Genomic DNA, 24,817 nt, shown 5'->3' on the forward strand with positions numbered 1-24,817 from the left:
AATGAAAATAAAAAATTAGGCAGTCTTTAGCCCTTGGGGCTCAAAGTAGACAAGTAAGGATGTGCAGCTGGATAATTATTCATGGTGTTTAATTGGACGACCATGTTCGAACTTGTTTGACTATCTTTAGGAGTATTTGTGCAGAACTCGCCCTCAAAGTTTAAACAGACCCATTGTAGGGCAGGTTTTACCTGGTCTATGGAACGAGTAAAGTCGTGAGCCATTTGTTACTGCATATGGGGCTAGACTTTATACTATGATCACCCAAAAATGAGCGATATTTCCAGCCTTAGTGCTTTTTTTATTTTTCAGGATCGCTGAAATATCACCCATTTTAAAAAACGCTAGTTTTGCCTTTTTAATTTGGACGATAGCCTTAGCAATGTGAAATGGGTGATAGCGATATATTCAGTCGTGCAAGGCTGGCATCCATAGCAACGGCCGTTCTGTGCATGCGCGGTTGTTTTTCTGGCAAATAACTTTGCCCACGATTTGGGAGTTCAGGGGTCATCTGCACATGCTCAGAAGGCAAAGGGAGGGAGAGAGAGAAGGAAGATTTTTGAGGAGGCATTTTTTGAAGGAGTTGAGAAGAATATAAGATGGAGACAGTGTGGAGGAGGTTGCAGGGAGGAGGGTGAAAGCCTTCTCGGCAAAAGCAAACGAGGCCTTAGTAAACGAGGTCAAGACTCAGTGGGGCCAATTAACCTGAGGTGAGCATGAGAAACCTCCCATAGAAAATAGGAGCAGTAGTAGGCCATTCAGCCCCTCGAGCCTGCTCTGCCAATCAATATGATCATGGCTGATCCTCTATCTCAACACCATATTCCAGTTTTCTCCTCATACCTCTTGATGCCTTTTGTGCCTAGAAATCTATCTATCCCCTTCTTAAATATATTCAGTGACTTGGCTGCCACAGCCTTCTGTGGTAGAGAATTCCACAGGTTCACCACCCTGTGAGTGAAGAAATTTCTCCTCATCTCGGTCTTAAATTTCCTATCCCGTATCCTGAGACTGTGACCTCTTGTTCTAGACTTCCCAGCCAGGTGAAATGTCTTCCCTGCATCCAGTCTGTCCAATCCCATCAAAATGTTATACGTTTCAATGATCCCCTCTCATTCTTCCAAACTCTCGTGAATACAGGCCTAGTCGACCCAATCTTTCCTCATACGACAATCCTGCCATCCCAGGAATCAGTCTGGTGAACCTTCGCTGCACTCCCTCTATGGCAAATATATCCTTTCTTTCAATAAGGAGACCAAAACTGCATACAATACTCCAGGTGTGGTCTCACCAAGGCCCTGTATAACTGTACTCAAATCCTCTTGCAATGAAGGCCAACATACTATTTGCCTTCCGAACTGCTTGCTGCACCTGCATGTTTGCTTTCAATGACTGGTGTACAAGGACACCCAGGTGCCTCTCTACATCGACACTTCCCAAGCTATCACCATTTAAATAATAATTTGTCTATATGTTTTTCCTATCAAAGTGGATAACTTCACATTTATCCACGTTATACTGCATATGCCATGTGTTTTCCCACTCACTCAACCTATCTAAATTGCCTTGCAGCGTCTTTGCATCTTCCTCACAACTCACAATCCCACCTAGTTTTGTGTCGTCAGCAAACTTGGAAATATTACATTTGGTTCCCTCATCCAAATCATTTATACATATGTATTGTCAATAGCTGGGGCCCAAGCACTGATCCCTGTGGTACCCCACTACTCACAAGACTCATTTATTCCTTTCCAGTCAGTTAACCAATATTCAATCCATGCCAGTATATTACTCCCAATCCTATGTGCTTTAATTTTGCACACTAACCTCTTATGTGGGACTTTATCAAAGGCTTCCTGATAATCCAAATACAATACATCCACTGGTTCTCCCTTATCTATTCTATCAGTTACATCCTCAAAAAACTCCAGTAGGTTTGTCAAACATGATTTTCTTTTCATAACTCCATGCTGACTTTGTCTAATCCCATTGATATTATCTAAGTGTCCCATTATCACATCCTATATAATAGATTCTAGCATTTTCCCGACTACTGATATTAGGCTAACCGGTCTATAGTTCCCTGTTTTCTCTCTCCCTCCTTTTTTAAATAGTGGGGTTACATTTGCCACCCTCCAATCTGCAGGAACTGTTCCATAATCTATAGAATTTTGGAAAAAGATAATCAATGCATCCACTATTTCCATGGCTACCTCTTTTAGTACACTGGGATGCAGATTATCAGGCCCTGGGGATCTATTGGCTTTTAGTCCCATTAGTTTCTCCAGCACTATTTTCTTACTAATAATCATTTCCTTTAATTCCTCTTGCTCAGTCGACCCTTGGTTCCCTAGCATTTCTGGGACATTATTTGTGCTCTCTTCTTTGAAGACAGAACCAAAGTATTTATTTAATTGTTCTGCCATTTCCTTATTCCCTATTAAAAATTCTTCCGTTTCTGACTGTAAAGGACCTATCTTTGTCTTCACTAATCTTTTTCTATTTACATACTTGTAGAAATTTTTGCAGTCGGTTTCTATGTTCCTTGCAAGTTTACTCTCATACTCTATTTTTCCGCGCTTAATCAATCTCTTGGTCCTTTTTTGCTGAATTCTAAACTACTCCCAATTCTCAGGCTTGCTACTTTTTCTGGCAACTTTGTATGACTCCTCGTTGGATCGAATACTATCCCTAATTTATTTTGTTAGCCATGGTTGGGCCACTTTTCCTTTTGTGTTTTTACGCCAGAAAGTAATGTATAACTGTTGCAATTCATGCATTCATTCTTTAAAAGTTAGCCAATGCCTAGCCACCATCATGCCTTTTAATGAATCTGCCCAATCTATCATAGTCAATGCATTCCTCATACCTTCGTAGTTTCCTTTCTTTAAATTTGGGACCCTAGTTTTGGATTCGATGACTTCACTTTCCATCTTAATAAAGAATTCAATCCTGTTATGGTCACTCTTCCCTAAAGGACCCTGCACAACAAGACTGCTAATTAACCCCTTCTCATTACACAATACCCAATCTAGGATAGCCTGTTCCCAAGTAGGCTCCTCAACATACTGGTCTCAAAAACCATCTCGTATAAACTCCAGGAATTCATCTTCCACACTATTATTACTAATTTGGTTTGGCCAGTCTATACATAGATTAAAGTCACCTACGATTACTGTAACACCCTTGTTTAATGCATCTCTAATTTTCTGTTTGATGCCATCCCCTACATTTCCATTACTGTTTGGAGGCCTATAGCCAACTCCCACCAATGTTTTCTGCCCCTTAGTCCACCCAGCTCCACCCAGACTGATTTTACATCTTGATTTTCTGAGCCAATATCTTTTCTCACTATTACTCTGATTTCATCCTTTACAAACAATGCCACACCACCCCCTTTTCCTTTTTGCCTGTCCTCCCTAAATATCAAATATCCTTGGATATTCAGTTCCCAACCCTGGTCACCTGTAACTATTTTTCCCTAATTGCAACTATATTGCGTCCATTTACCTCTAGTTGTGGTTAATTCGTCTAACTTATTACAGATGCTTCGTGCATTCAGATACAGTGCTTTTAGATTTGTCATTTAACATTATTAGACATCTTAACATTATTTTGTACTATAGCCCTATTTATCTTATCGCTATTTTTTCTTATCTGGACACTATTTGTTAGTGCACTCTTTAGTTTGTATGCTCTGTCCCTTCCTGACATAATCTGGTTATCCTTACCACAATCACCTTCCTGCATTGCTTCCTTTTCTTTTCTCTTCAGCATTCTAGATTTCTCTTCACTGCGACCATCCTCCCCCCTTCCCCCCCCCCCACACCCACCCCCACCTCCCCTATTTAGTTTAAAGCCCTGTCCACCTCCCTAGTTATTCGATTTGCCAGAACTCTGGTCCCAGTCCATCCCCATGGAACAGCTCTCTTTCCCGAGTATTGGTGCTCGTGCCTCACGAATCGAAACCCACTTCTCCCACACCAACCTCTGAGCCGCGCATTTATCTCCCTGATTCTATTGACCCTATGATAATTTGCTCGTGGCTCAGGTAATAATGCAGAGATTATTATCTTTGTGGTTCTGCTTTTAAATTTAATCTCTAGCTGCTCAAGCTCTCTCAGCAGAACCTCTTTCTTAGTCCTACCTATGTCATTGGTACCTATGTGTGTCACGATAACTGGATCCTCCCCCTCCCACTCCAAGTTCTTCTCCAGCCCAGAGGATATGTCCTTTACCCTGGCACAGGGTAAGCAACACAGCCTTCAGGAGCCACGCTTTCAGCTGCAGAGAACCCTATCTATCCCCCTAATTATACTGGCCCCATACTACAACCACCTACCTCTTTACTCCCCCCACTTGAATGACTTTCTGCACCACGGTGCCTTGGTCAGTCTGCTCATCCACCCCGCAGTCTTATGTGGCACCTTGTCAAATGCCTTCTGGAAGTCCAAATGCACCACATCCACTGGTTCCCCTTTATCCACCCTGTTTGTTACATCCTCAAAGAATTCCAGCAAATTTGGCAAACATGACTTCCCCTTCATAAATCCATGCTGACTCTGCCTGACCGAATTATGCTTTTCCTAATGTCCTGCTACTGCTTCTTTAATAATGGACTCCAACATTTTCCCAACCACAGATGTTAGGCTAACTGGTCTATTGTTTCCTGCTTTTTATCTGCCTCCCTTTTTTAATAGAGGCGTTACATTTGCAGTTTTCCAATCTACTGGGACCTCCCCTGAATCCAGGGAATTTTGGGAAATTACGACCAATGCTTCCACTATCTCTGCTGCTACTTCTCTTAAGACCCTAGGATGTAAGCCATCAGGTCCAGGGAATTTATCCACCTTGAGCCTCATTATCTTACTGTGTACCACCTCCTTGACTATCCACTGTTGGGATATTTTTAGTGTCCTCTACCATAAAGACTGATACAAAATATTTGTTCAGAGTTTCTGCCATCTCCATGTTCCCCATTACTAATTCCCCGGTCTCTTCCTCTATGGGACCAATATTTACTTTAGCCACTCTTTTCCTTTTTATATACCTATAGAAACTCTTGATATCTGTTTTTATATTTCCTGCTAGTTTACTTTCATAGTCTATCTTCCCTTTCTTAATCATGGTTTGAGATCCAACTTTCTCGCCTTCCATCTGAATTTGAAATTCAACCATGCTATGATCATTCATTCCAAAGGGATCCTTTACGAGGAGATTTTTTTATTAATCCTGTCTCATTACATAGGACCAAATCTAAGATAGCGTGCTCCCTGGTTGGTTCTGTTGCATACTGCTCAAGAAACCCGTCCGTTATGCACTATGAACTCTTCCTCAAGGCTACCCCGACCAATTTGATTTGTCCAATCACTATGGAGGTTAAAATCAACCATGATTATTGCTGTTCCCTTTTTACAAGCCCCCCACTATTTCTTGGTTTATATTCCGACCAACAGAGTTGCTATTGTTAGAGGGCCTATCGATTACACCCCCCAGTAATTTTTTTCCCCTTATTATTCCTTATCTCCACCCAAAGCTGTTTCAACATCCTGATCATTTGAGCCAATATCGTTTCTCACTATTGCAGTGATTCCATCCTTTATCAACAGAACTACCCCATCTCCTTTTCCTTTCTGCCTGTCCTTCCGAATTGTTAAGTACCCCTGAATGTTTAGTTCCCAGTCTTGGTCACCTTGCAACCATGTCTCTGTTATGGATACCAGAGCAGACCCATTTGTAACTATTTTTGCCGACAGCTCATCTAATTTATTACGAATGCTGCGTGCATTCAGATAAAAAGCTTTTAAATGTGTTTTCTTACCATTTTCTCCTGCTATGGCCCCAGTTTCTGAGACACTCTTATGTTTATGGATTCTGTCCCTTCCTGTCACACTCTGGTTTTCGTTTCCCCCAATGCTACCCTGCTCTATTGCCTTCACCTTGTTTTTTGAGCTTTTAAGTTTCTGCTCACCTGAACCCTCCCCCCCCATTAATTAGTTTAAAGCTCTCTCTGCAGCTCCAGTTATTCAGTTCGCCAGGACCCTAGCCCCAGCACATTTCAATTGGAGTCCGTCCCGACAAAACAGCTCCCTCTTAGCCCAGTACTGGTGCCAATGCCCCAGGAACCAAAACCCATTTCTCCCACACCAGTCTTTGAGCCACAAGTTTAGCTCTCTGATCTTATTTAACCTATGTAAATTTGCTCGTGGCTCAGGTGGTAATCCAGAGATTATTATCTTTGTGGTTTTGCTTTTTAATTTGGCCCCTAACTGCTCATAATCTCTTTGCAGAACCTTCTTGTCTGTCCTATCTATGTCGTTGGTACCCACATGGACCACGACAACTGGATCTACCCCCTCCCACTCCATGTTCTCTTCAGCCCTGAGGAGATGTCCTTAACCCTGGCACCAGGCAGGCAACACAGCCTTCGGGATTCACGCTCTCGGCTGCAGAGAACTGAATCTATCCCCCTTAATGATACTGTCCCCGACTACTACAATGTTTCTTTTTACTCCCCTGCTTGAATGGCCTCCCGTACCGTGGTGCTGTGGTCGGTTTGCTCATCTTCCCTGCAGTCCCTACTCTCATCCACACCAGGGAGTAAGAGCCTCCAATCTGTTGGACAAGAGCAAGGGCTGAGGCTCCTCCATCACTACCTCCTGGATCCCCATACCTTCCTCACTCGTAGTTACACACTCCTGTCCTTGACCGCTAGCCAAATCTGAGATAGTTAACCTAAGGGGTGTGACTACCCCCTGGAACACAGTGTCCAGGTAACTCTCCCCCTCCCTGATGTGTTGCAGTGTCCGCAGCTCAGACTCCAGCTCATCAATGTGGAGCAGAAGTTCCTCGAGCTGCAGACACTTACCGCAGACGTGGCCACCGTGGACCTCAATGGGGTCCACCAGCTCCCACATGTTGCAGCACTGACACATCACTCATGCTGCCATTTTAAGGTATTTAATGATATAATTAATTTTAATTTTTAGTCCCACCAATGCCACAGAATTTTAAACCTTAGTAAAACACACACTACTGCTATTTAGTAAACAGTTGATTAAATAATTAAGCTAAAAAGCAAGAAAGGAGAGAGAACTCACCAACCAGTCACTTCCCTGCTTTCCTGTGACGTCTAATGAAGTCGCCCAGTTCTACCTCGTCGCAGTCACCAACCTGCTTGCACTGCTCCCTGGAGTATCTAGCTGCCGCCGCTGCCTTTAAGCTGCCTGTGGGGGGGAGGTGTTTCCCTGAGATCGCGGTGATCTGGGGCCTCGCTGCTGCTGCCGCCACTACCTTTAAGCTGCCTCTGGTGCCTCCTCCCATTACGGTCCTGTCTTGTCAAGTTCACCAGCGGTCCTGATTCCCCCTCGCCTCAGGGACCTCCATCGATTCCAATAAACCGCCTCCCTCCCCTCAGGCGCCGAATGGCACAGCCCATGGATGGGGCCTTTCCTGGAGATTGTACGCGAGATGTTTGGTGTCAAACATTAGTTCATAAACACGATCTTAAATATTTTTTCTGTCGATGTTATAACCATGCATCCATTGGATACAAACCATATTAGCATATAACATTAACGTTAACAATGAATAGCATGTGGGGTGACTAATTGTGGATTACAATATCTGTTGTGTTTTCGGAATAGTACCTAGTCAATTAGCTTATGCCATGCTCTTAGCACGTTTGCAGAGGAAGATATCTAAGAATTGGGCTGAGTGGAGGTGGACCGGAGGAGGGCCTGCTGACCTACACCCTCTGACTGATCTGGAGGAATGTGCCGCAGCCTTAGTGGGCACCCATAATCGTTCTGGTGGTGACGCAGATCCCGTGGCTGCGCCACATATATAATGTGTAAATCAGTAGTAAACCAGTGGTAATTTAAAGTAATTTAACGTGATTTGATTATAATATATGAATGATGTAATGTTATGCATGCAGCTTCTGTACTCTTCTGTACTCTCATGTTAATCATATATAATGTCTCTCGTTCACATTTATTGCAGTAGTGCTGCTCCTCGTACATATGCCCGCATGTCTCCCCTTCTCTTCTACTCACCTCGATTATGTTTTCCAGCTCCCCTGGCTCTGCAGGTGCAACGGGAGGCCCCTGGAGCATCACCACTACTGCTGCAGGTGAAGAACAAGAACATACAACTGAGGAGGAGGATGATGAGCTGGAAACGTCATCTGTGGTACCTGTGGCCACGTCACCCTCAATGAGTGAAGCAGCAAGGCCAAGCAGCTTGCAGCAGGCCACTCCAAGGCGTCCAGTGCCCACGCCGACCCTGCGGAGGTTGAGTCGGCGAGGTAGGCACGCGCTGCGACGGGCAGATGTCACTGTCGAGGGCAAGCGTTGACTTAGGTCGAGAGCTCCTCCAGGCACTTGGTGGATTGACTGGCAACATTGCCACACTGTCTGCCAGAATAACGGAGGGCATGGGGCAGATGGTTGCGGCAATGCGGCGAACGACCGACTCTGTTGATGCCTTGCGGCACGCGATAGTTTTGGGATATGGCACCGCACCCCAAGGTGCCGTACCTCTATCCAACATGACAGATGCGAGACAGGAAGAAGAAATTCCTTCTGACTCAGAAGACGTTTCTTTGCAAATGTCTTCTCCTCAATCCACTGAGGTCATTCTGCCAGCATCACCCTCCCCGCCCGCCCCCCGCCACCTTTGCCGCAGCAGCAACCCTTGAGGTGCTCTGCTGCAAGACGTCTTGGCCCCGTTACTAGGGGGGAAAGTGGGGTTACGACGGGGGTGGGGGGGGCGCGGTCACGTTAGAGGAGGGAAACGTGGCCACAGTTAAGGAGGGGGGCGTATATTATTGTTTTTTTTTAAATTGTTGATTGTTGACAAGCTGTTGGGGATGAGGGGAAGGTATTCTCGTGACATTGTTGTTGAAAAAAATGTTGTTCACTGTTGGGGGTTGGGATGGCGGGGGGTGTTATATATAGTTTGTTTAAAAAAATTTAATCATTTGTTAATTTATTAAACATTTTTCTTTAACTTTACAATGATTGTGAAGTGCCTTCTAATAATGTAAGGTAAAACATCAATACAAGGATGGCAAACAATGGCCATGGCCAGGCCAGGCAAGGATGAAACGTAACGCAACTGTAACTGTCACCAGCATAACTTCACGCAAAGCCTTCATTTATGAGCTGCTGATGCAACAATTTTGCAGCTGCGTAACTACCATGGGACTGTTTCAGTGATGTGGGGGGGGGAGGGGGCATGAGTTCATCGGCAGACTGATTTTCCTCCTCGAGATCCTCGTCCTCCTCCTCATCCTTCTCTTCCGACTCCCCTCGCTTCTGAGGTGGACCAGCAGTCCCATTTGGCAATTGTTGTCCTCTCCTGATAGCTAGGTTATGCAAGATGCGGCACACCACAATGAACTCAGCGACCTGCTCAGGTTGGTATTGTAGGTTGCCTCATGAGTGGTCCAGGCATCTGAAATTGTCTTTTCGATGATATTGCATGTATCTATATGGCTTTCGTTGTAGCGCTCCTCGGCTTCTGTCTACGGCTTACGCAGGGGTTCATGAGCCAACTGGCAAGGCCATATCCTTTATCCCCCAGCATCCAACCGTGACCTTGTAGCTGACTCTTAAACAGGTCAGAGACAGTGCTCTCATGCAAGATGTGCACATCATGGATACTCCGTGGAAAATGAGCATTTGCTGCCATGATTATTTACTCGTGGTCGACAACGAGCTGCACATTCAGGGAGTGGAATCCCTTTCAGTTCTGAAACACCTTTGTATCCTGTGAAGATGCTCGCAGGGCGATGTGCGTACAGTCTATTGCTCTCTGCACCCTGTGGAAGTTTGCTATTCTCAAGAACCCTAAAGCCCTCTCACTTTGTGCTTCCCTGGTATTAGGGAAGTTTATAAAGTCCATCCTCTGTGCGTAAAGGGCTTCAGTCACCTGTCGAATGCAGCAATGTGTGGTGTGCTGAGAAATACGTCAAATGTCGTCAGCTGAGACCTGAAAGGAGCCCGATGCATAGAAGGAAAGTGCCGCAGTAACCTTAATCTCAACAGGCAGTGAGGTCCTGATGGTGCTGGAAGGCTGCAGATCTCCCTTAATTAGCTGGCATAGCTCATTGATGACCTCCTTCCGAATCGCAGCCTTCTAACGCATGTGTTATTGGATAAGTCCAGGTATGATCGCTTATCCCTAGAAATGGGTTGGGTTTAATGTCTCCTCCTCCTCAGCAATCTGCCACCTCTTTGATTGGGCAAATAATGCTCTTCAATAAACCTTCTCCCATCTCTATGGCGCAGCATGTGAATAGTCATCAATCATCATCATAGGCAGTCTCTCGGAATCGAGAAGACTTGCTTCCACTCCCAAAGTGAGTCCTCTGGTGAATGAACAATCCAATACGAGAGCCACAGACTCTGTCACAGGTGTGACAGATATTCGTCGAGGGAAGGGGTGGGTGGGGCTGGTTTGCCGTGTGCTCCTTCCACTGTCTGCGCCTGACCTCTTCACGCTCTTTGCGTTGAGACTCGAAGAACTCAACGCCCTCCTGGACGCACTTTCTCCACCTCGGGCGATCTTCGGCCAGGGTCTCCCAGGTGTCAGGGGTGATGTCGCACTTTACCAGGGAGGCTTTGAAGGTGTCCTTGTAATGCTTCTGCTGCCCAACCATGGCTCATTTACCATGGAGGAGCTCTGCATAAAGCATTTGCTTATGGAGTCTCGTATCTGGCATGCGAACTATGTGGCCTGCTCAGCGAAGCTGATCGAGTGTGGTCAGTGCTTCAATACTGGGGATGTTAGCCTGGACGAGGACATTGATGTTGGTGCGCCTGTCCTCCCAGGGGATTTGCAGGAACTTGCGGAGATATCATTGGTGATAGATCTCCAGCGACTTGAGGTGCCTTCTATACATCGTCCATGCCTCAGATCCATACAGGAGGGTGGGTATTACTATGTTTTCTATGTTTCTATGTATGTTTCTATTCCTGTATGCCGAAAGTTGCGCCACCGATAAATGGGCTATAATCAGCCGCTAGTTTTCATTGTTCATCAAATATGGGCGATTATATACATAAGAATTTGGTGAAAAACATCGGCATAGACTTTTTGGACTTTAAGTTTTGGACATTACTACTTCATTTTCTATTACTGCAGAGATCAGACAGCACTGACTTGGGACAGGTCCAAACATGTCCCAAAGGAATACACATCAGCTGGGCGGGGATTGGTCAATGGCTGAAAGCAGGAACATAGAAACATCAAAACATAGAAAATAGGTGCAGGAGTGACCATTCAGCCCTTCGAACCTACACCACCATTCAATATGATCATGGTTGATCATGCAACTTCAGTACCCCATTCCGCTTTCTCTCCACACCCCTTGATTCCTTTCGCCGTAAGGGCCACATCTAACTCCCTTTTGAATATATCGAAAGAACTGGCCTCAACAACATTTTGTGGTAGAGAATTCCACAGGTTCACAATTCTCTGAGTGAAGAGGTTTCTCCTCAGCTCGGTCCTAAATGGCTTACCCCTTATCCTTAGACTGTGACCCCTGGTTCTGGAATTTCCCAACATCGGGAAGATTCTTCCTGCATCTAACCTGTCCAATCCTGTCAGAATTTTATATGTTTCTATGAGATCACCTCTTATTCTTCTAAATTCCATTGAATATAAGCCTAGTCGATCCAATCTTTCTTCATATGTCAGTCCTGCCATCCCGGGAATCAGTCTGGTGAAACTTCGCTGCACTCCCTCAATAGCAAAAATGTCCTTCCTCAGATTAGGAGATCAAAACTGGACACAATATTCAAGGTGTGGCCTCATCAAGGCCCTGTACAACTGCAGTAAGACCTCCCTGCTCCTATACTCAAATCCTCTCGCTATGAAGGCCAACATGCTACTTGCCTTCTTCACCGCCTGCTGTACGTGCATTTCAATGACTGATGTTCCATGACACCCAGGTCTCATTGCACCTCCCCTTTTCCTAATCTGTCATCATTCAGATAATATTCTGCCTTCCTGTTTTTTCCACCAAAGTGAATAACCTCACATTTATCAACATTATACTGCATCTGCCATGCATTTGCCCACTCACCTAACCTGTCCAAGTCACCCTGCAGCCTCTTAGCGTCCTCCTCACAGCTCACACAGCCACCCAGCTCAGTATCATCTGCAAACTTGGAGATATTACATTCAATTCCTTCGTCTAAATCATTAATGTATATTGTAGCATCATGATTGATGGGCGCATTTTGTCATGAAATGGGAACGCATCAGTGAGACCTTAAGTAAAGTGTTGAGGCCGTTGAAAGACAAAAGGAAACGATGTGGCCACCCAGAATTTTCAGAGCCAGATCTACAGGAAGAGGCCCAGTAACAAAGGGACAGGCTAGAGATGTGTTTTGCTCTTGCAGTTGGACTGCCTCAGGCGAATGGACAGTTGAACTTTTGGCCTGAGAAAAAGCATTTTGCAAGTATAAGAAATGGCAGTTTGCAACCATCTCTCTCTCTCTCCCCTTTTCTACGCCTGCTTGCTTCATTCAACGCACAAGGACTGAGCACTTCGTCTGGGACGGAAAAAAGAAACACCATTTACAAGAAAAGAGAGCCTCGCTATTTCGACTGGGAAGCTGACCTTGAGATTGGACTTGAATACCACAAATTGATACAGACCCAGCAGATACGCCTCATCAGGAAAAGCAGCGAGTAAGCCAGAGGGGTAATCGGTGAGCATTTATCCCAGCCCACGCATCTTTAAGACCATCGCATAGTGTGAAAGGGTGTCATGTGTCTCAACCAAGCCTTAGGTGTTTTAGTGGGGAGGTTTTATAAGAATATAAGAACATAAGAACATAAGAATTCGAACAGGAGTAGGCCATCTAGCCCCTCGAGCCTGCTCCGCCATTCAACAAGATCATGGCTGATCTGGCCGTGGACTCAGCTCCACTTACCCGCCCGCTCCCCATAACCCTTAATTCCCTTATTGGTTAAAAATCTATCTATCTGTGATTTGAATACATTCAATGAGCTAGCCTCAACTGCTTCCTTGGGCAGAGAATTCCACAGATTCACAACCCTCTGGGAGAAGAAATTCCTTCTCAACTCGGTTTTAAATTGGCTCCCCCATATTTTGAGGCTGTGCCCCCTAGTCTCCCCGACCAGTGGAAACAACCTCTCTGCCTCTATCTTGTCTATCGTTTTCATTATTTTAAATGTTTCTATCAGATCATCCCTCATCCTTCTGAACTCCAATGAGTAAAGACCCAGTCTACTCAATCTATCATCATAAGGTAACCCCCTCATCTCCGGAATCAACCTAGTGAATCGTCTCTGTACCCACTCCAAAGCTAGTATATCCTTCCTTAATTAAGGTGACCAAAACTGCACGCAGTACTCCAGGTGCAGCCTCACCAATACCTTGTACAGTTACAGCAGGACCTCCCTGCTTTTGTACTCCATCCCTCTCGCAATGAAGGCCAACATTCCATTCGCCTTCCTGATTACCTGCTGCACCTGCAAACTAACTTTTTGGGATTCATGCACAAGAGTTTCATGCACAAGGACCCCCAGGTCCCTCTGCACCGCAGCATGTTGTAATTTCTCCCCATTCAAATAATATTCTCTTTTACTATTTTTTTTCCAAGGTGGATGACCTCACATTTTCCGACATTGTATTCCATCTGCCAAACCTTTGGCCAGTTGTTTAACCTATCTAAATCTCTTTACGGCCTCTCTGTGTCCGGTACACAATCCGCTTTCCCACTAATCTTTGTGTCATCTGCAAATTTTGTTACACTACACTCTGTCCCCTCTTCCAGGTCATCTATGTATATTGTAAACAGTTGTGGTCTCAGCACCGATCCCTGTGGCACACCACTAACCACCGATTTCCAACCCGAAAAGGACCCATTTATCCCGACTCTCTGCTTTCTGTTAGCCAGCCAATTCTCTATCCATGCTAATCCATTTCCTCTGACTCTGCGTATATTTATCCTCTGCAGTAACCTTTTGTATGGCACCTTATCGAATGCCTTTTGGAAATCTAAATACACCACATCCATCGGTACACCTCTACCTACCATGCTCGTTATATCCTCAAAGAATTCCAGTAAATGAGTTAAACATGATTTCCCCTTCATGAATCCATGTTGCGTCTGCTTGATTGCATTATTCCTATCTAGCAAGGATTATAAGCGTACACACAATCTGTTGGACAGATTTCGGTGGTGCAATTTTGAATCCGAGCACGGGTGTTTTAGACGTGGGTACTTCGTGTTAGGGGCCTGTTTAGATGGGCCAGACTCTGTGTTGTACTGGGTTTGTTTGTTTTACACTACAGGGTGTGTTTTACTGGGTGCAGGTGTGTGCTTTAACTTGAATAAAAACATTGTGACGGTTGAGACTGAAAGATCTGTCTATGACTGTATATTACTGTTCACGCCTATAATTCCGTTGTCTAGGACTGTTGTAAGAGGGGTGATATGAAACCACCAAGGGCAAAACTACTTACATATAGGTGCTAAATGGGCGTTAAATGGGCGATGATGTGCCAAAAGTCTAATCTCATGTTTCCTTGGCCCCAGGTTTCCACATGATTTGCTCCTGATTTTTGGGAGCAACTGGTGTAGAACGGAGTATCTTAGAAATCGGAATTCTCGTCATTTAGTTTGCTCCAGTTCTAGTCAGTTCGAACAGTTTCACTTTGGAACAGAATTTTTTTTCAAATGGGGGCGTGTCCGGCCACTCACGCCTGATTTCAAAGTTTTGTGCGTGAAAACTTACTCCAAACTAACTTAGAATGGAGTAAGTGAAGATTTTTGTACGCTCGGTAAAACCTTGTCTACACTTTAGAAAATCAGGCGTAGGTTACAAATCAGGCGTAGGGAATGGCGGGGGGGTGTTTAAAGGGAAATTTACAAACATTAAACACTTCAGTTTTACAAATAAAGAGCCATCATCAATTATAAATGATAAATACATCAATAAATCAACCAATAAATCAATCAAAAAAAATTAATAAGAAATAATTTTTTAAAAAATCAATAAATAAAACATTTTCACTTACCGACTGCAGCACCGGGAGCCCTCCAACAGCGTGCTGGGATGCCCCCCTCAGTGTGTCTCTGTCAGTGTCTCTATCTCTCTGTCTGTCTGTTTGTCTCTCATTCTCTCTCTGTCAGTGTCTCTGTTTCTGATAGCGAGGGGAGGGGGAGGAGGGGGGTAGAGGGAGAGAGGGAGGGAGCAGAGGGAGGGAAGGGGGAGGGAAGGGGAGAAGGGGAGGGATGGGGGAGAAGGGGGATGGGGAGAAGGGGGAGGGATGGGGGAGAAGGGGATAAAGGGGAGAAGGGGGAGAAACGAGATGGGGGAAAGGAGATGGGGAGGAAAGGAGATGGGGGGAAAGAAAATGGGGGGGTGAAGGAGATTGGGGGGGAGAAGGAGATTGGCGGGGGGGAAGAAGGAGATTGGGGGGGAAGGAGATTGGGTGGGGGGGCGGAGATTAGGGGGGGATGGAGATTGGGGGGGAGGAGATTGGTGGGGAAGGAGATTGGGGGGGGGGAGGAGATTGGGGGGGGGGAAAGGAGATTGGGGGGGGAAGGAGATTGGGGGGGGAAGGAGATTGGGGGGGTGGGGGGGAAAGGAGAAGAGGGAGGGAGGCTGAACGGGCTGGGCCTGAGACTTTGGGGTGGGCCCATCCCCAGCACCAGATTTACAGGTAGGTGGCGTTGGGCTGGGTTGGGGGGGTGGTGGGAGGGAGGTCGGTTCGGTTCATCGGGGGAGGGAGGGAGGGAGAGGGAGGTCAGGTCGGATCCAGTCCGGAGGCGGAGGCGGGGGGGGGGGGGGAGCGGGTCTCGGGTCCGGTCCGGGGGCGGGGGTGGGGGGTGCGGGAGCGGGTGTTGGGTCTGGTCCGGGGCGGGGGGAGCGGGTGTCGGGTCCGGTCCGGGGGCGGGGGAGGGGGGGGGAGCGGGTGTCGGGTCCGGTCCGGGGGTGGGGGGGGGTGAGCGGGTGTCGGGTCCGGTCTGGGGGTCGGGTGGCGGGACAGCGGGTGTCGGGTCGGGTCGGGAGGAAGCAGGAGCTGGCCGTGGGAGGAGCCTTATTCATGCAGCCCCAGTGAGGCCATTGGGCCAGGGCTAGGGGCTGCGTGCTTCAGCCCCCCCACACAGTTTCGGGCGCCTGGAGCTACTGCACTTGCGCGCCCACTGTAGCGCGCATGTGCAGAGGTCCCGGCACTGTTTTCAGCGCAGGGACCTGGCTCCGCCCCCTACAGCTCCTGCTGCACTGCGCCGAGGGCCAGAGGACCTGCAGGGAGGTGGAGAATACGGAGGGTTTTTTTTGGCACACTTTGTGGCGCGAAAAACGGTCGTCCAGGTCGGGACTGTGCCGTTCTAGGTGCGGCTCGAAACTTGGGCCCCTTATCTCTGCTATCCTACCTCCCATTCTCAGTAGAGCACTGCCTTTCCATATCCATACCCCACTCCCGGAAATCTGCCATCCGAATCTGGTCTGACCCACAAAATGTGTGACTCTTAATTGCCCTCTGAAATGGCAAGCCATTTGTATCAAACCGTTACAAGAGACTATAATAAGACCTTTACCACAAGGACTGTAGCACTTCATGTTCACCACCTTCTCAAGGGCAATCAGGGATGGGCAATAAATACTGGTCTATAGCCTTACCTTCCTTTCTCAGTAGATCATTGCATTTCCATGTTTATTGACCCGCAATATATGAAATTAAACAAAAATATCCACCCCTATTAATTTAAGCAAAGCCATTCAAAAATTTATCAGAAAAAATGCTGTACTGATCCACAGCATAGTCATTCTGTGACTCAGATTGCTAAAAGTGGATAATTACTAGAAAGCAGATATATTCTGAAAATTCAGATGTTGCTCTTCAATTCAAACAAGCTTTCTTTCTTTTGAGTTTATTACACAATACACTCATCATTATTTTAGGACAGCTTGGGAGGTAGGACTTAAAGGATGTCTTAGAAGACGCTTAGAAGCTAATTGTTGACATACACCTGTTTTCCCTCGACCCACATACACAAATGTTACAAATGTTTTACTTTAGTTGTTCAGGTTGAACATCCCTTATCCAGAACCCTGTTCTGGATGAGGGATTTTTCCAGACGAGGTGTTGTCACGTTAAATTGGATGGTACAGGTACTGGGCAAGGAGATATCGGGGCAGGCTGGCTTGGGACTGGGAGTGCAGCAGAGAGATCATGGGGTGGGGGGGGAGGGGAGTGGATCGCGGGGTCAGGCTAGCGATTGAGGGAGTCGGCAGTGAGGAAGGACTTTAATTTGTTCAATTTGTTCATGTCGCTGTTCTGCGCATGTGCCACCCGGTGCCGGAAATGTTCCAGATGAGGGATGGTTCCGGATAAGGGAGTTCCGGATAAGAGAGGTTCAAGGTACGCTCGCGGCCTTCCGCGAGAGGTGGGCACCGGAGGGACTGGAGTGCATCATCACGCCCGGCAACCAAATTTTAATTTGATTTTACGTTTTAAAGTTTAATTTGTTTTCATTGCCGGTGCTTTTAGTGTCCCCCTCCCCTTTTATAGGGGGCACTGGAAAAATTTGATTTTAGCGCCCCAAAAAAAAAAAAAAAAAAGGGGGCCTTGAAAATGTCTGCTGTGTCACCCAGGCGAGTGGCATGGTTTTAATGTTTATGTTTATTTTCAGGTAAACTCAAAAGAGTTAAGAGAGGTTCAACCTGTATTACTAATAAATAAATGATTAATCTCGGTTCCTTTATGGTGCAAATCATTTGGTTTGGTTGCTTGAAGTTGAATGATCAATAGTTTTACTGCAATGACACTCTTTATTTAGTTACATAAGAACATAAGAACATAAGAAATAGGAGCAGGAGTAGGCCATAAGGCCCCTCGAGCCTACTCTGTCATTCAATAAGACCATGGCTGATCTGATCATGGACTCAGTTCCATTTCCCTGCCCGCTCCCCATAATCCCTTATCCCCTTATTGTTTAAGAAACTGTCTATTTCTGTCTTAAATTTATTTAATGTCCCAGCCTCCACAGCTCTCTGAGGCAGTGAATTCCACAGATTCACAACCCTCTGAGAGAATAAATTTCTCCTCATCTCAGCTCTAAATGGGCGGCCCTTTATCCTAAGATCATGCCCTCTAGTTCTAGTCTACCCCACGAGTGGAAACATCCTCTCTGCATCCATCTTGTCCAGCCCCCTCATAATCTTACACGTTTCTATAAGATCACCTCGCAGTCTTCTGAATTCCAGTGAGTAGAGGCCCAACCTACTCAACCTTTCTTCTTAAGTCAACCCACTCATCCCCGGCATCAACCTAGTGAAGCTTCTCTGAACTGCCTCCACAACAAGCATATCCTTTCGTAAATATGGAAACCAAAACTGCATGCAGTATTCCAGGTGTGGCCTCACCAATACCTGTACAGCTGTAACAAGACTTCCCTGCTTTTGTACTCCATCCCCTTTGCAATAAAGGCCAAGATTCCATTGGCCTTCCTGATCACTTGTTGTACCTGCATACTATCCTTTTGTGTTTCATGCACAAGTACCCCCAGGTTCCGCTGTACTGCAGCATTTTGCAATCTTTCTCCATTTAAATAATAACTTGCTCTTAAATTTTTCTGCCAAAGTGCATGACCTCACATTTTCCAACATTATACTCCATCTGCCAAATTCTTGCCCACTCACTTAGACTGTCTCTGTCCTCCTGCAGCCTCTTTATGTCCTCCTCACACATTACCCTTCCTCCCACCTTTGTATTATCAGCAAACTTGGCTACGTTACACTCAGTCCTTTCTTCCAAGTCGTCAATATAGATTGTAAATAGTTGGGGTCCCAGCACTGATCCCTGCAGCACCCCACTCGTTACTGATTGTCAACCAGAGAATGAACCATTTATCCCGACTCTCTGTTTTCTGTTTGTTAGCCAATCTTCTATCCATGCTAATATATTACCCTCAACCCCGTGAACTTTTCTCTTGTGCAGTAACCTTGCTGTCATTCAGTTTTAACCTCACACAAATAAAGGTTTGTCTTTATATGATGAGATGAAAACTGATATATTATCATGAAGCATCGGTCTGAAAATAAAAGATATTTCAATCAAAATACTTAACACACCATCCCAAATACCGTGGCCCTAAAATAAGGCTAATGTAATTCAAGTTATTCAGTGACTGAGTCTATATTCATTTCTTTTACACATTACAGACTTTGACAATTCTAACAGACCAGAGGAGTAGCGGAAAACCAATGGTCTCTAAACCCTTTCATCTGTCTTTGGATTCTTTGATCACAAAAAATGTGGCTTCTATTAGCTCATAACTCCTCGAATTTACGAATGCGTGTTTAAACCTTTTTAAGGAGGCACTGTGTGGTTGTTCATTTTGGACTTGTTGTTAAAAAAGGACATATGGCCACACGAGTGAACTCTGATAGTCACTGCTAAAGGTGATTTTGAAAAGTTAGAAACTAAATTTAGATACTAGAGATGAGAACTAAGCCAGAGTGCAAACCCAAATTCATCCAAAATTCAGGCGATTCAGAAGAAAATGTGAACATTTCACAACTCTGATTGACTCAAATAAATTAATGCTAATTATTTCCGCTGCATGGCTATTTTGGAGCTTTATTTTGCCAGAAATTACAAGGAACTCTGAAGACCAAACAGGTGTTCACCGACTCTTTTTCCAATATTAACACTAGATTAGGTGTTGTTGTATTGCAGCTAAGTTCAATGTGATTAAGCTTGACAGGAGGTGGAATGACAGCTCTTCAAACCAGAGGCAAAGATATTGATTTGGATGAAGTCCCACATTGAATAATAGGGCTTCAACATCTTCCAAAGAAAATCCAGACTGAACAGAGTGTGTTTAATAATAACCAGAAATGTGGTACAGGTCAATAGCACATAACATTTCAGAACCTTCCAGGTTGCCTTATTAACCCATCTTCCCTCTCCCTTCTCCAGGGTTGCAGAGAGCCAATTTCCTACAATCCAGCCCCTTACGATCATTGCTTAAACTACTGAAATAGGGAATTATTTTGAATAATCCCCAAATAATCTGTACAGAAGAATTACAGCCATATCTTTTTGGTGAAAGTACAAAAGGACAAAAGAGGAACAAAATTGTGCTAGCCACTATTTTCTTATTTTTAGTGATATTTTTCCTCCTTTCCAGATACATGCATGATGGTGGAACAATTGAAGTTATGGACACCTGAATTGACACCATCCAAGCTGACAATTGGATCAGAAGGAGTGATTGAAAAAGGATGCATTAATTTGCAACACCTAAAGCTCTGATTGGGCCCCCTTGATGGCAAGTCCTGATTGCTGATTGGTCCCCTTGGTAGATAAGACATACCTAGCAGTTTCTCTTTGCAAATTATAATTTGAGCCATTCTGACTGCTGACTCCAGACAGAGAGCTCACTTGGAACAGGCAGTGCTCACTCTCATGGGTTAAGACCTTCTCCCACCCCCACCCACCCCAATTTCCTGACCTCCTTCCCCCCAGCCTAAATTTCTGATCGTCTCCTCCCAGCACAAGTTTCTTACTTACTCCCCGCTAGCCCAAGTTTCAGACCTCCTCCCCTAGTCCAAGTGCCTGTCCTCCACCCGCCCAAGTTCCTGATCTTCCCTCCCCACCGACCCCCCCCCCACCCCCAGTTCCTGACTTTCTCCCCCTTCCCAAATTCCTTCCCTACAGATTCATGACCTTCTCCCCCCCCCCCCCCACCTAACAAGTTCCTGAGTCATAAATTGTCAACAGGTTTATTGAGTATGCAGTGAATAGTGACAGTGACGTGACTTCCAAATTGCACCAGCCTTACCATCTGGATCACGTTCTCGCTCTCAACCGCACCCCCCCCCCCCGTTAGACCTGGATCACATTCTTCCGTCATCCTCACTGTGCTCTCCATACTCTTTACACCCCGCACGAGTTCCTGACATTTCCCCCCTTATTCTCCCACTCTCTCTCTCTCTCCAATTGCCCCTCTCTCTCTCCTCTCTTCCTCTCTGATCCCTTGATCTCTGTCCCTTTGACTCCCTCTCTCTCTATCTCTGACCCCTCTCTCTCTCCCCGATCCCCTCTCTCTCTCTCCCCGAACTGAACCCCCTCTCTCTCTCTGACCCCCTTCTCTCTCTCCGACCCCCTCTCTCACTATCTTCAAACCCCCTCTCTCTTTCCCTGACTGCTCCTCTCTCTCTCTCTCTCAGACCACCCCTCTCTCTCTCCCCGACCCCTCTCTCTGTTTCGCCGACTCCACTCTCTCTCTCCCCGACCCCCTCCCTCTCACTCTCCCCACTCTCTCCAATTCCCTCTCTTCTGATCCCCCCTCCACTCTCTCTCTCTCTCTCTCTCTCTCCTCAACCCCCCTCTCTCTCTCTGATCCAACCCCCTCTCTCTCCGGCACCCGCTCTCTCGCCCCTCTCTCTCCAACATCCCCCTCTCTCTCTGATCCCCCCGTCTCTCCGACTCACCCTCTCTCTCTGACCCCTCTCTGACCCTCCCTCTCTCTCTGACCCCACTCTCCCTGACCACCTCTTTCTCTCTCTCCGATCCCAACTCCCCACCCTCTCTATCTTTCTCTCTCGCCAAACCCCCTCTCTCTCTCCCTCTTTCTCTCTCTCCCCTTTCTCTCCTACCCCACACTCTCTCCCCTCCTCTCCGAAACCCCTTTCTCTCACTTACCACCCCCCCCTCTCTCGCTCCTCTCCCTTGGAACCCTTCTCTCTCTTTCCCCCCTTCTCCAACACCTCTCTCTTTCTCTCCCCTCTCTCCGACCCCACTGTCTCAGACCCCCCCCCTCTCTCTCCCCTCCTTCTCCGACCTGTCTCTTTCTCTCCCCTCTCTCTCCGACCCCACTCCCTCTGACCCCCTCTCTCTCTCCCCTCCTTCTCCAACCCCCCTCTCTTTCACTCCCCTCTGTCTCTGATCCCCTTCTCTCTCTCTCCCCTGTTCCAAACCCCCCTCCCCTCTCTCATCCCAACTCCCTCCCTCTCCAACCCCCTGTCTCTCTCCGACCCTCCCTCTCTTTCCCCTCTGTCTCTGATCCCTTCTCTCTCTCCCCCTCTCGCCAACCCCCCCCTCTCTCTCTCCCCCCCTTCTGTGACCCCCGTCTCTCTCTCTCCCCTCTCTGTCCAAATCCCCCTCTCTCTCTCCAACCCCCTTCTCTCTCTCTCTCCCCTCTCTCTTCGATCCCCCCCCCCACCTCTCTCTCTCTCTCTCTCTCCCCTCTCTCTTCGATCCCCCCACCACCTCTCTCTCTTCTTCTCTCTCTCTCTCTCTCTCTCTCTCTCTCTCTCTCTCTCTCGAGGCAGCAGCCTCCAGCCCCCCAAATTCCTACTCCCGCCACCCCACCAGACAGTGACTCCCATCAGATTTGGGTGTGAGTCGTATCTGGATTATGGAAATGAGGCCCGGGAACTAAATTCTCTCGAGGCCTCAGATGTCGCCGGCATGTGAACTTGTCATTCGCCCCCCTGTCACTCCCATTCGGTAAAATCTTCCCCTTTGGGATTCAAACTTGTCAAGCAGGACAGCCAGTATTCTATGGCTATAGCAGTTGTTCAGATCAAAACTAAAATGAAGTGCTCAGTTGCTGGATTTCACTTTATAATCCAACATAATAACCTGCTGCAATTTCAGAGTTCCATAGCTTTTTGCAAAATCTAGATCATCTGAATTGGACTAATTTCTTGTCCCTTTGAAACTGATCTAATTGTGAAAATTACAGCAAGGCTTTCCTGACCTCAAAATGTGACACTCCTAAAATCATTACAGTAAACCATTCTTGGAACTGTGGAATTTCTGCCTGGCAAGCCATGAACATCCCCTTAACACTCCTCAGGGTTGAGAAAACTGCAATCATTGATGCATGCACTTTAAATCAAAAAGCATTTCGAACACCTTGATTAGCAGAACATTTATTCTAATGCTTTGAATTTACTGGTCACTGTTTTCAAGAAGTTCAAGACTCCGAAAGAGGACAAAGTATTTTAAACGTGCACTTTGTTTTTGAATTAGAATGCGGCAAATTTCCTGATAACAGGAATTAGTGGTTACCTGGGAGTGATTACAAGGCAGGAATCTAATTGTCTAAAAGGTTCCTGCATAGCCCACACTCATAAGGGTACTAAAGTGCAGAGCAGACTGAAACTTTGGCAGCAACATTGTTATGTAAACGGGGCTGGTGCCAAAAGTGCGAAGAATCACCCCGAGAGTTGTCTTTTCTTTCCTTGCGCTGCTGTTGACATGAAAGGTGTGTAGGGCTTTTTCCTTCTACGGTTGCTGGTGACTGGGCGCGACCTTCAGACTATGGTGATTTGAGTTGCTATCATCAGTGGACATTTTCTTTTTCCTGCTTAAAACCAATTACAGCTTAGTGATATGTTTGATACCACCAATATGTCTGCAGCTGCTTATATCCAGTTACAGCTTAGTGATATGTTTGATACCACCAATATGTCTGCGGCTACTTATATCCAATTACAGCTTAGTGATATGTTTGATATACCACCAATATGTCTGCGGCCGCTTATATCCAATCGCAACCTTGATGTTTTTGAAGCGTCCTGTACCCCTATCTGATTCTGACCCCAGAATTTAGGTGGATAGTGAGCTTCCCACAATAAAACACTCAGAGATGCAAAAGACAAGAAATGTTCCTGGAAAATTCAGGGAAGTCCTACTTTATTAAAACCCAGGTGAGCGTTTAAACAAGGTTACATTGCTAAAACAACACAAAGGCTATTACACACATGTATATTTGGTACGAGCCCCCAAAGTGTGGACCAAGTGAAATACAAGGTCGACGCACTGGCTTGTTGAACCACCTTGAACTAAGAAAAGGTCTATGGGAGGAATGGACACATCGAAAGTTTTACACAAGTTTAAAATCCTTACACCCACTCTATCACCCACCCCCCTCCTTTGCACCGAACTAGCCGAAGCTGACAGTTGGGAAAAGACTCCAGGGTGATACTCACAGTTTCCCTTTTGACAGGTATAGTGGGTCCCACCTTAAATCGGGCTTCTCCAGTCATCCTCGGAGGTTTTATCTGCTGCGAGGTTGAGTCCCTCTCTCTTCCTTCGAGGTGTTGTCAGGTCTCTGTCTCTGTCTGAGTGTGTCTCCTTCCGAGTGTGCGTCCTTCTTATGTGCGTCTCCTTCTTCGCCTGTGTGTCCTTCTTGCTCTTGCCTTTATATCTGGTTTGGTTCCGGCCCCTTTTGCGCCCAAACTGAATCAATGTCTCATTGTTGGTGTCGAGGTGGAGATGAGGTGTTAAATGTAAAGCATTGTTTCTTGTGTACCTCAGTGCCTAATCATCTGCCTGGCTATTGTGTCAGGGTCGGGATGTACTGAGGTGTGAGGCTTTCCTATTGACTTTATGTACATGGGTAATGGGCTGGTAATAGGCCCATCTCCTTGATTAGATCCAGGTAAGCTATTCTTTACAAAATGGGCTGGGTATTCCTCATTGGTCGACGATTTCCCTGCTTCTGGCCCGGCTCGATTCACTGATTGGCCGGCCCACGATGCACTTTCCCGGGATTGGCTGGCTTCTCAGCCTGCCTGTGGCCCCCGAATTCACATAGTGTCTGGCCACAGACATATTTCCCAGCCTGCCTTTCTTCCTGTGGCTTGCCTTGGCCAAAGTTCGATTAAAAGGTTGTGCGGAATGGTCCCATGCTCTGTTTCCTTGTTACCGAGTGCCTTTTTTTTTGTGTAAGCACTGGATTTTTGACCCTTACAGGTGGAACAACAAAGTAAACAGTCTCCAGCAGTTTGTATTTTTGTTGGG

The sequence above is a fragment of the Pristiophorus japonicus genome, chromosome 1, assembly GCF_044704955.1.
Source record: "Pristiophorus japonicus isolate sPriJap1 chromosome 1, sPriJap1.hap1, whole genome shotgun sequence".
Lineage (NCBI taxonomy): Eukaryota > Metazoa > Chordata > Chondrichthyes > Pristiophoridae > Pristiophorus > Pristiophorus japonicus.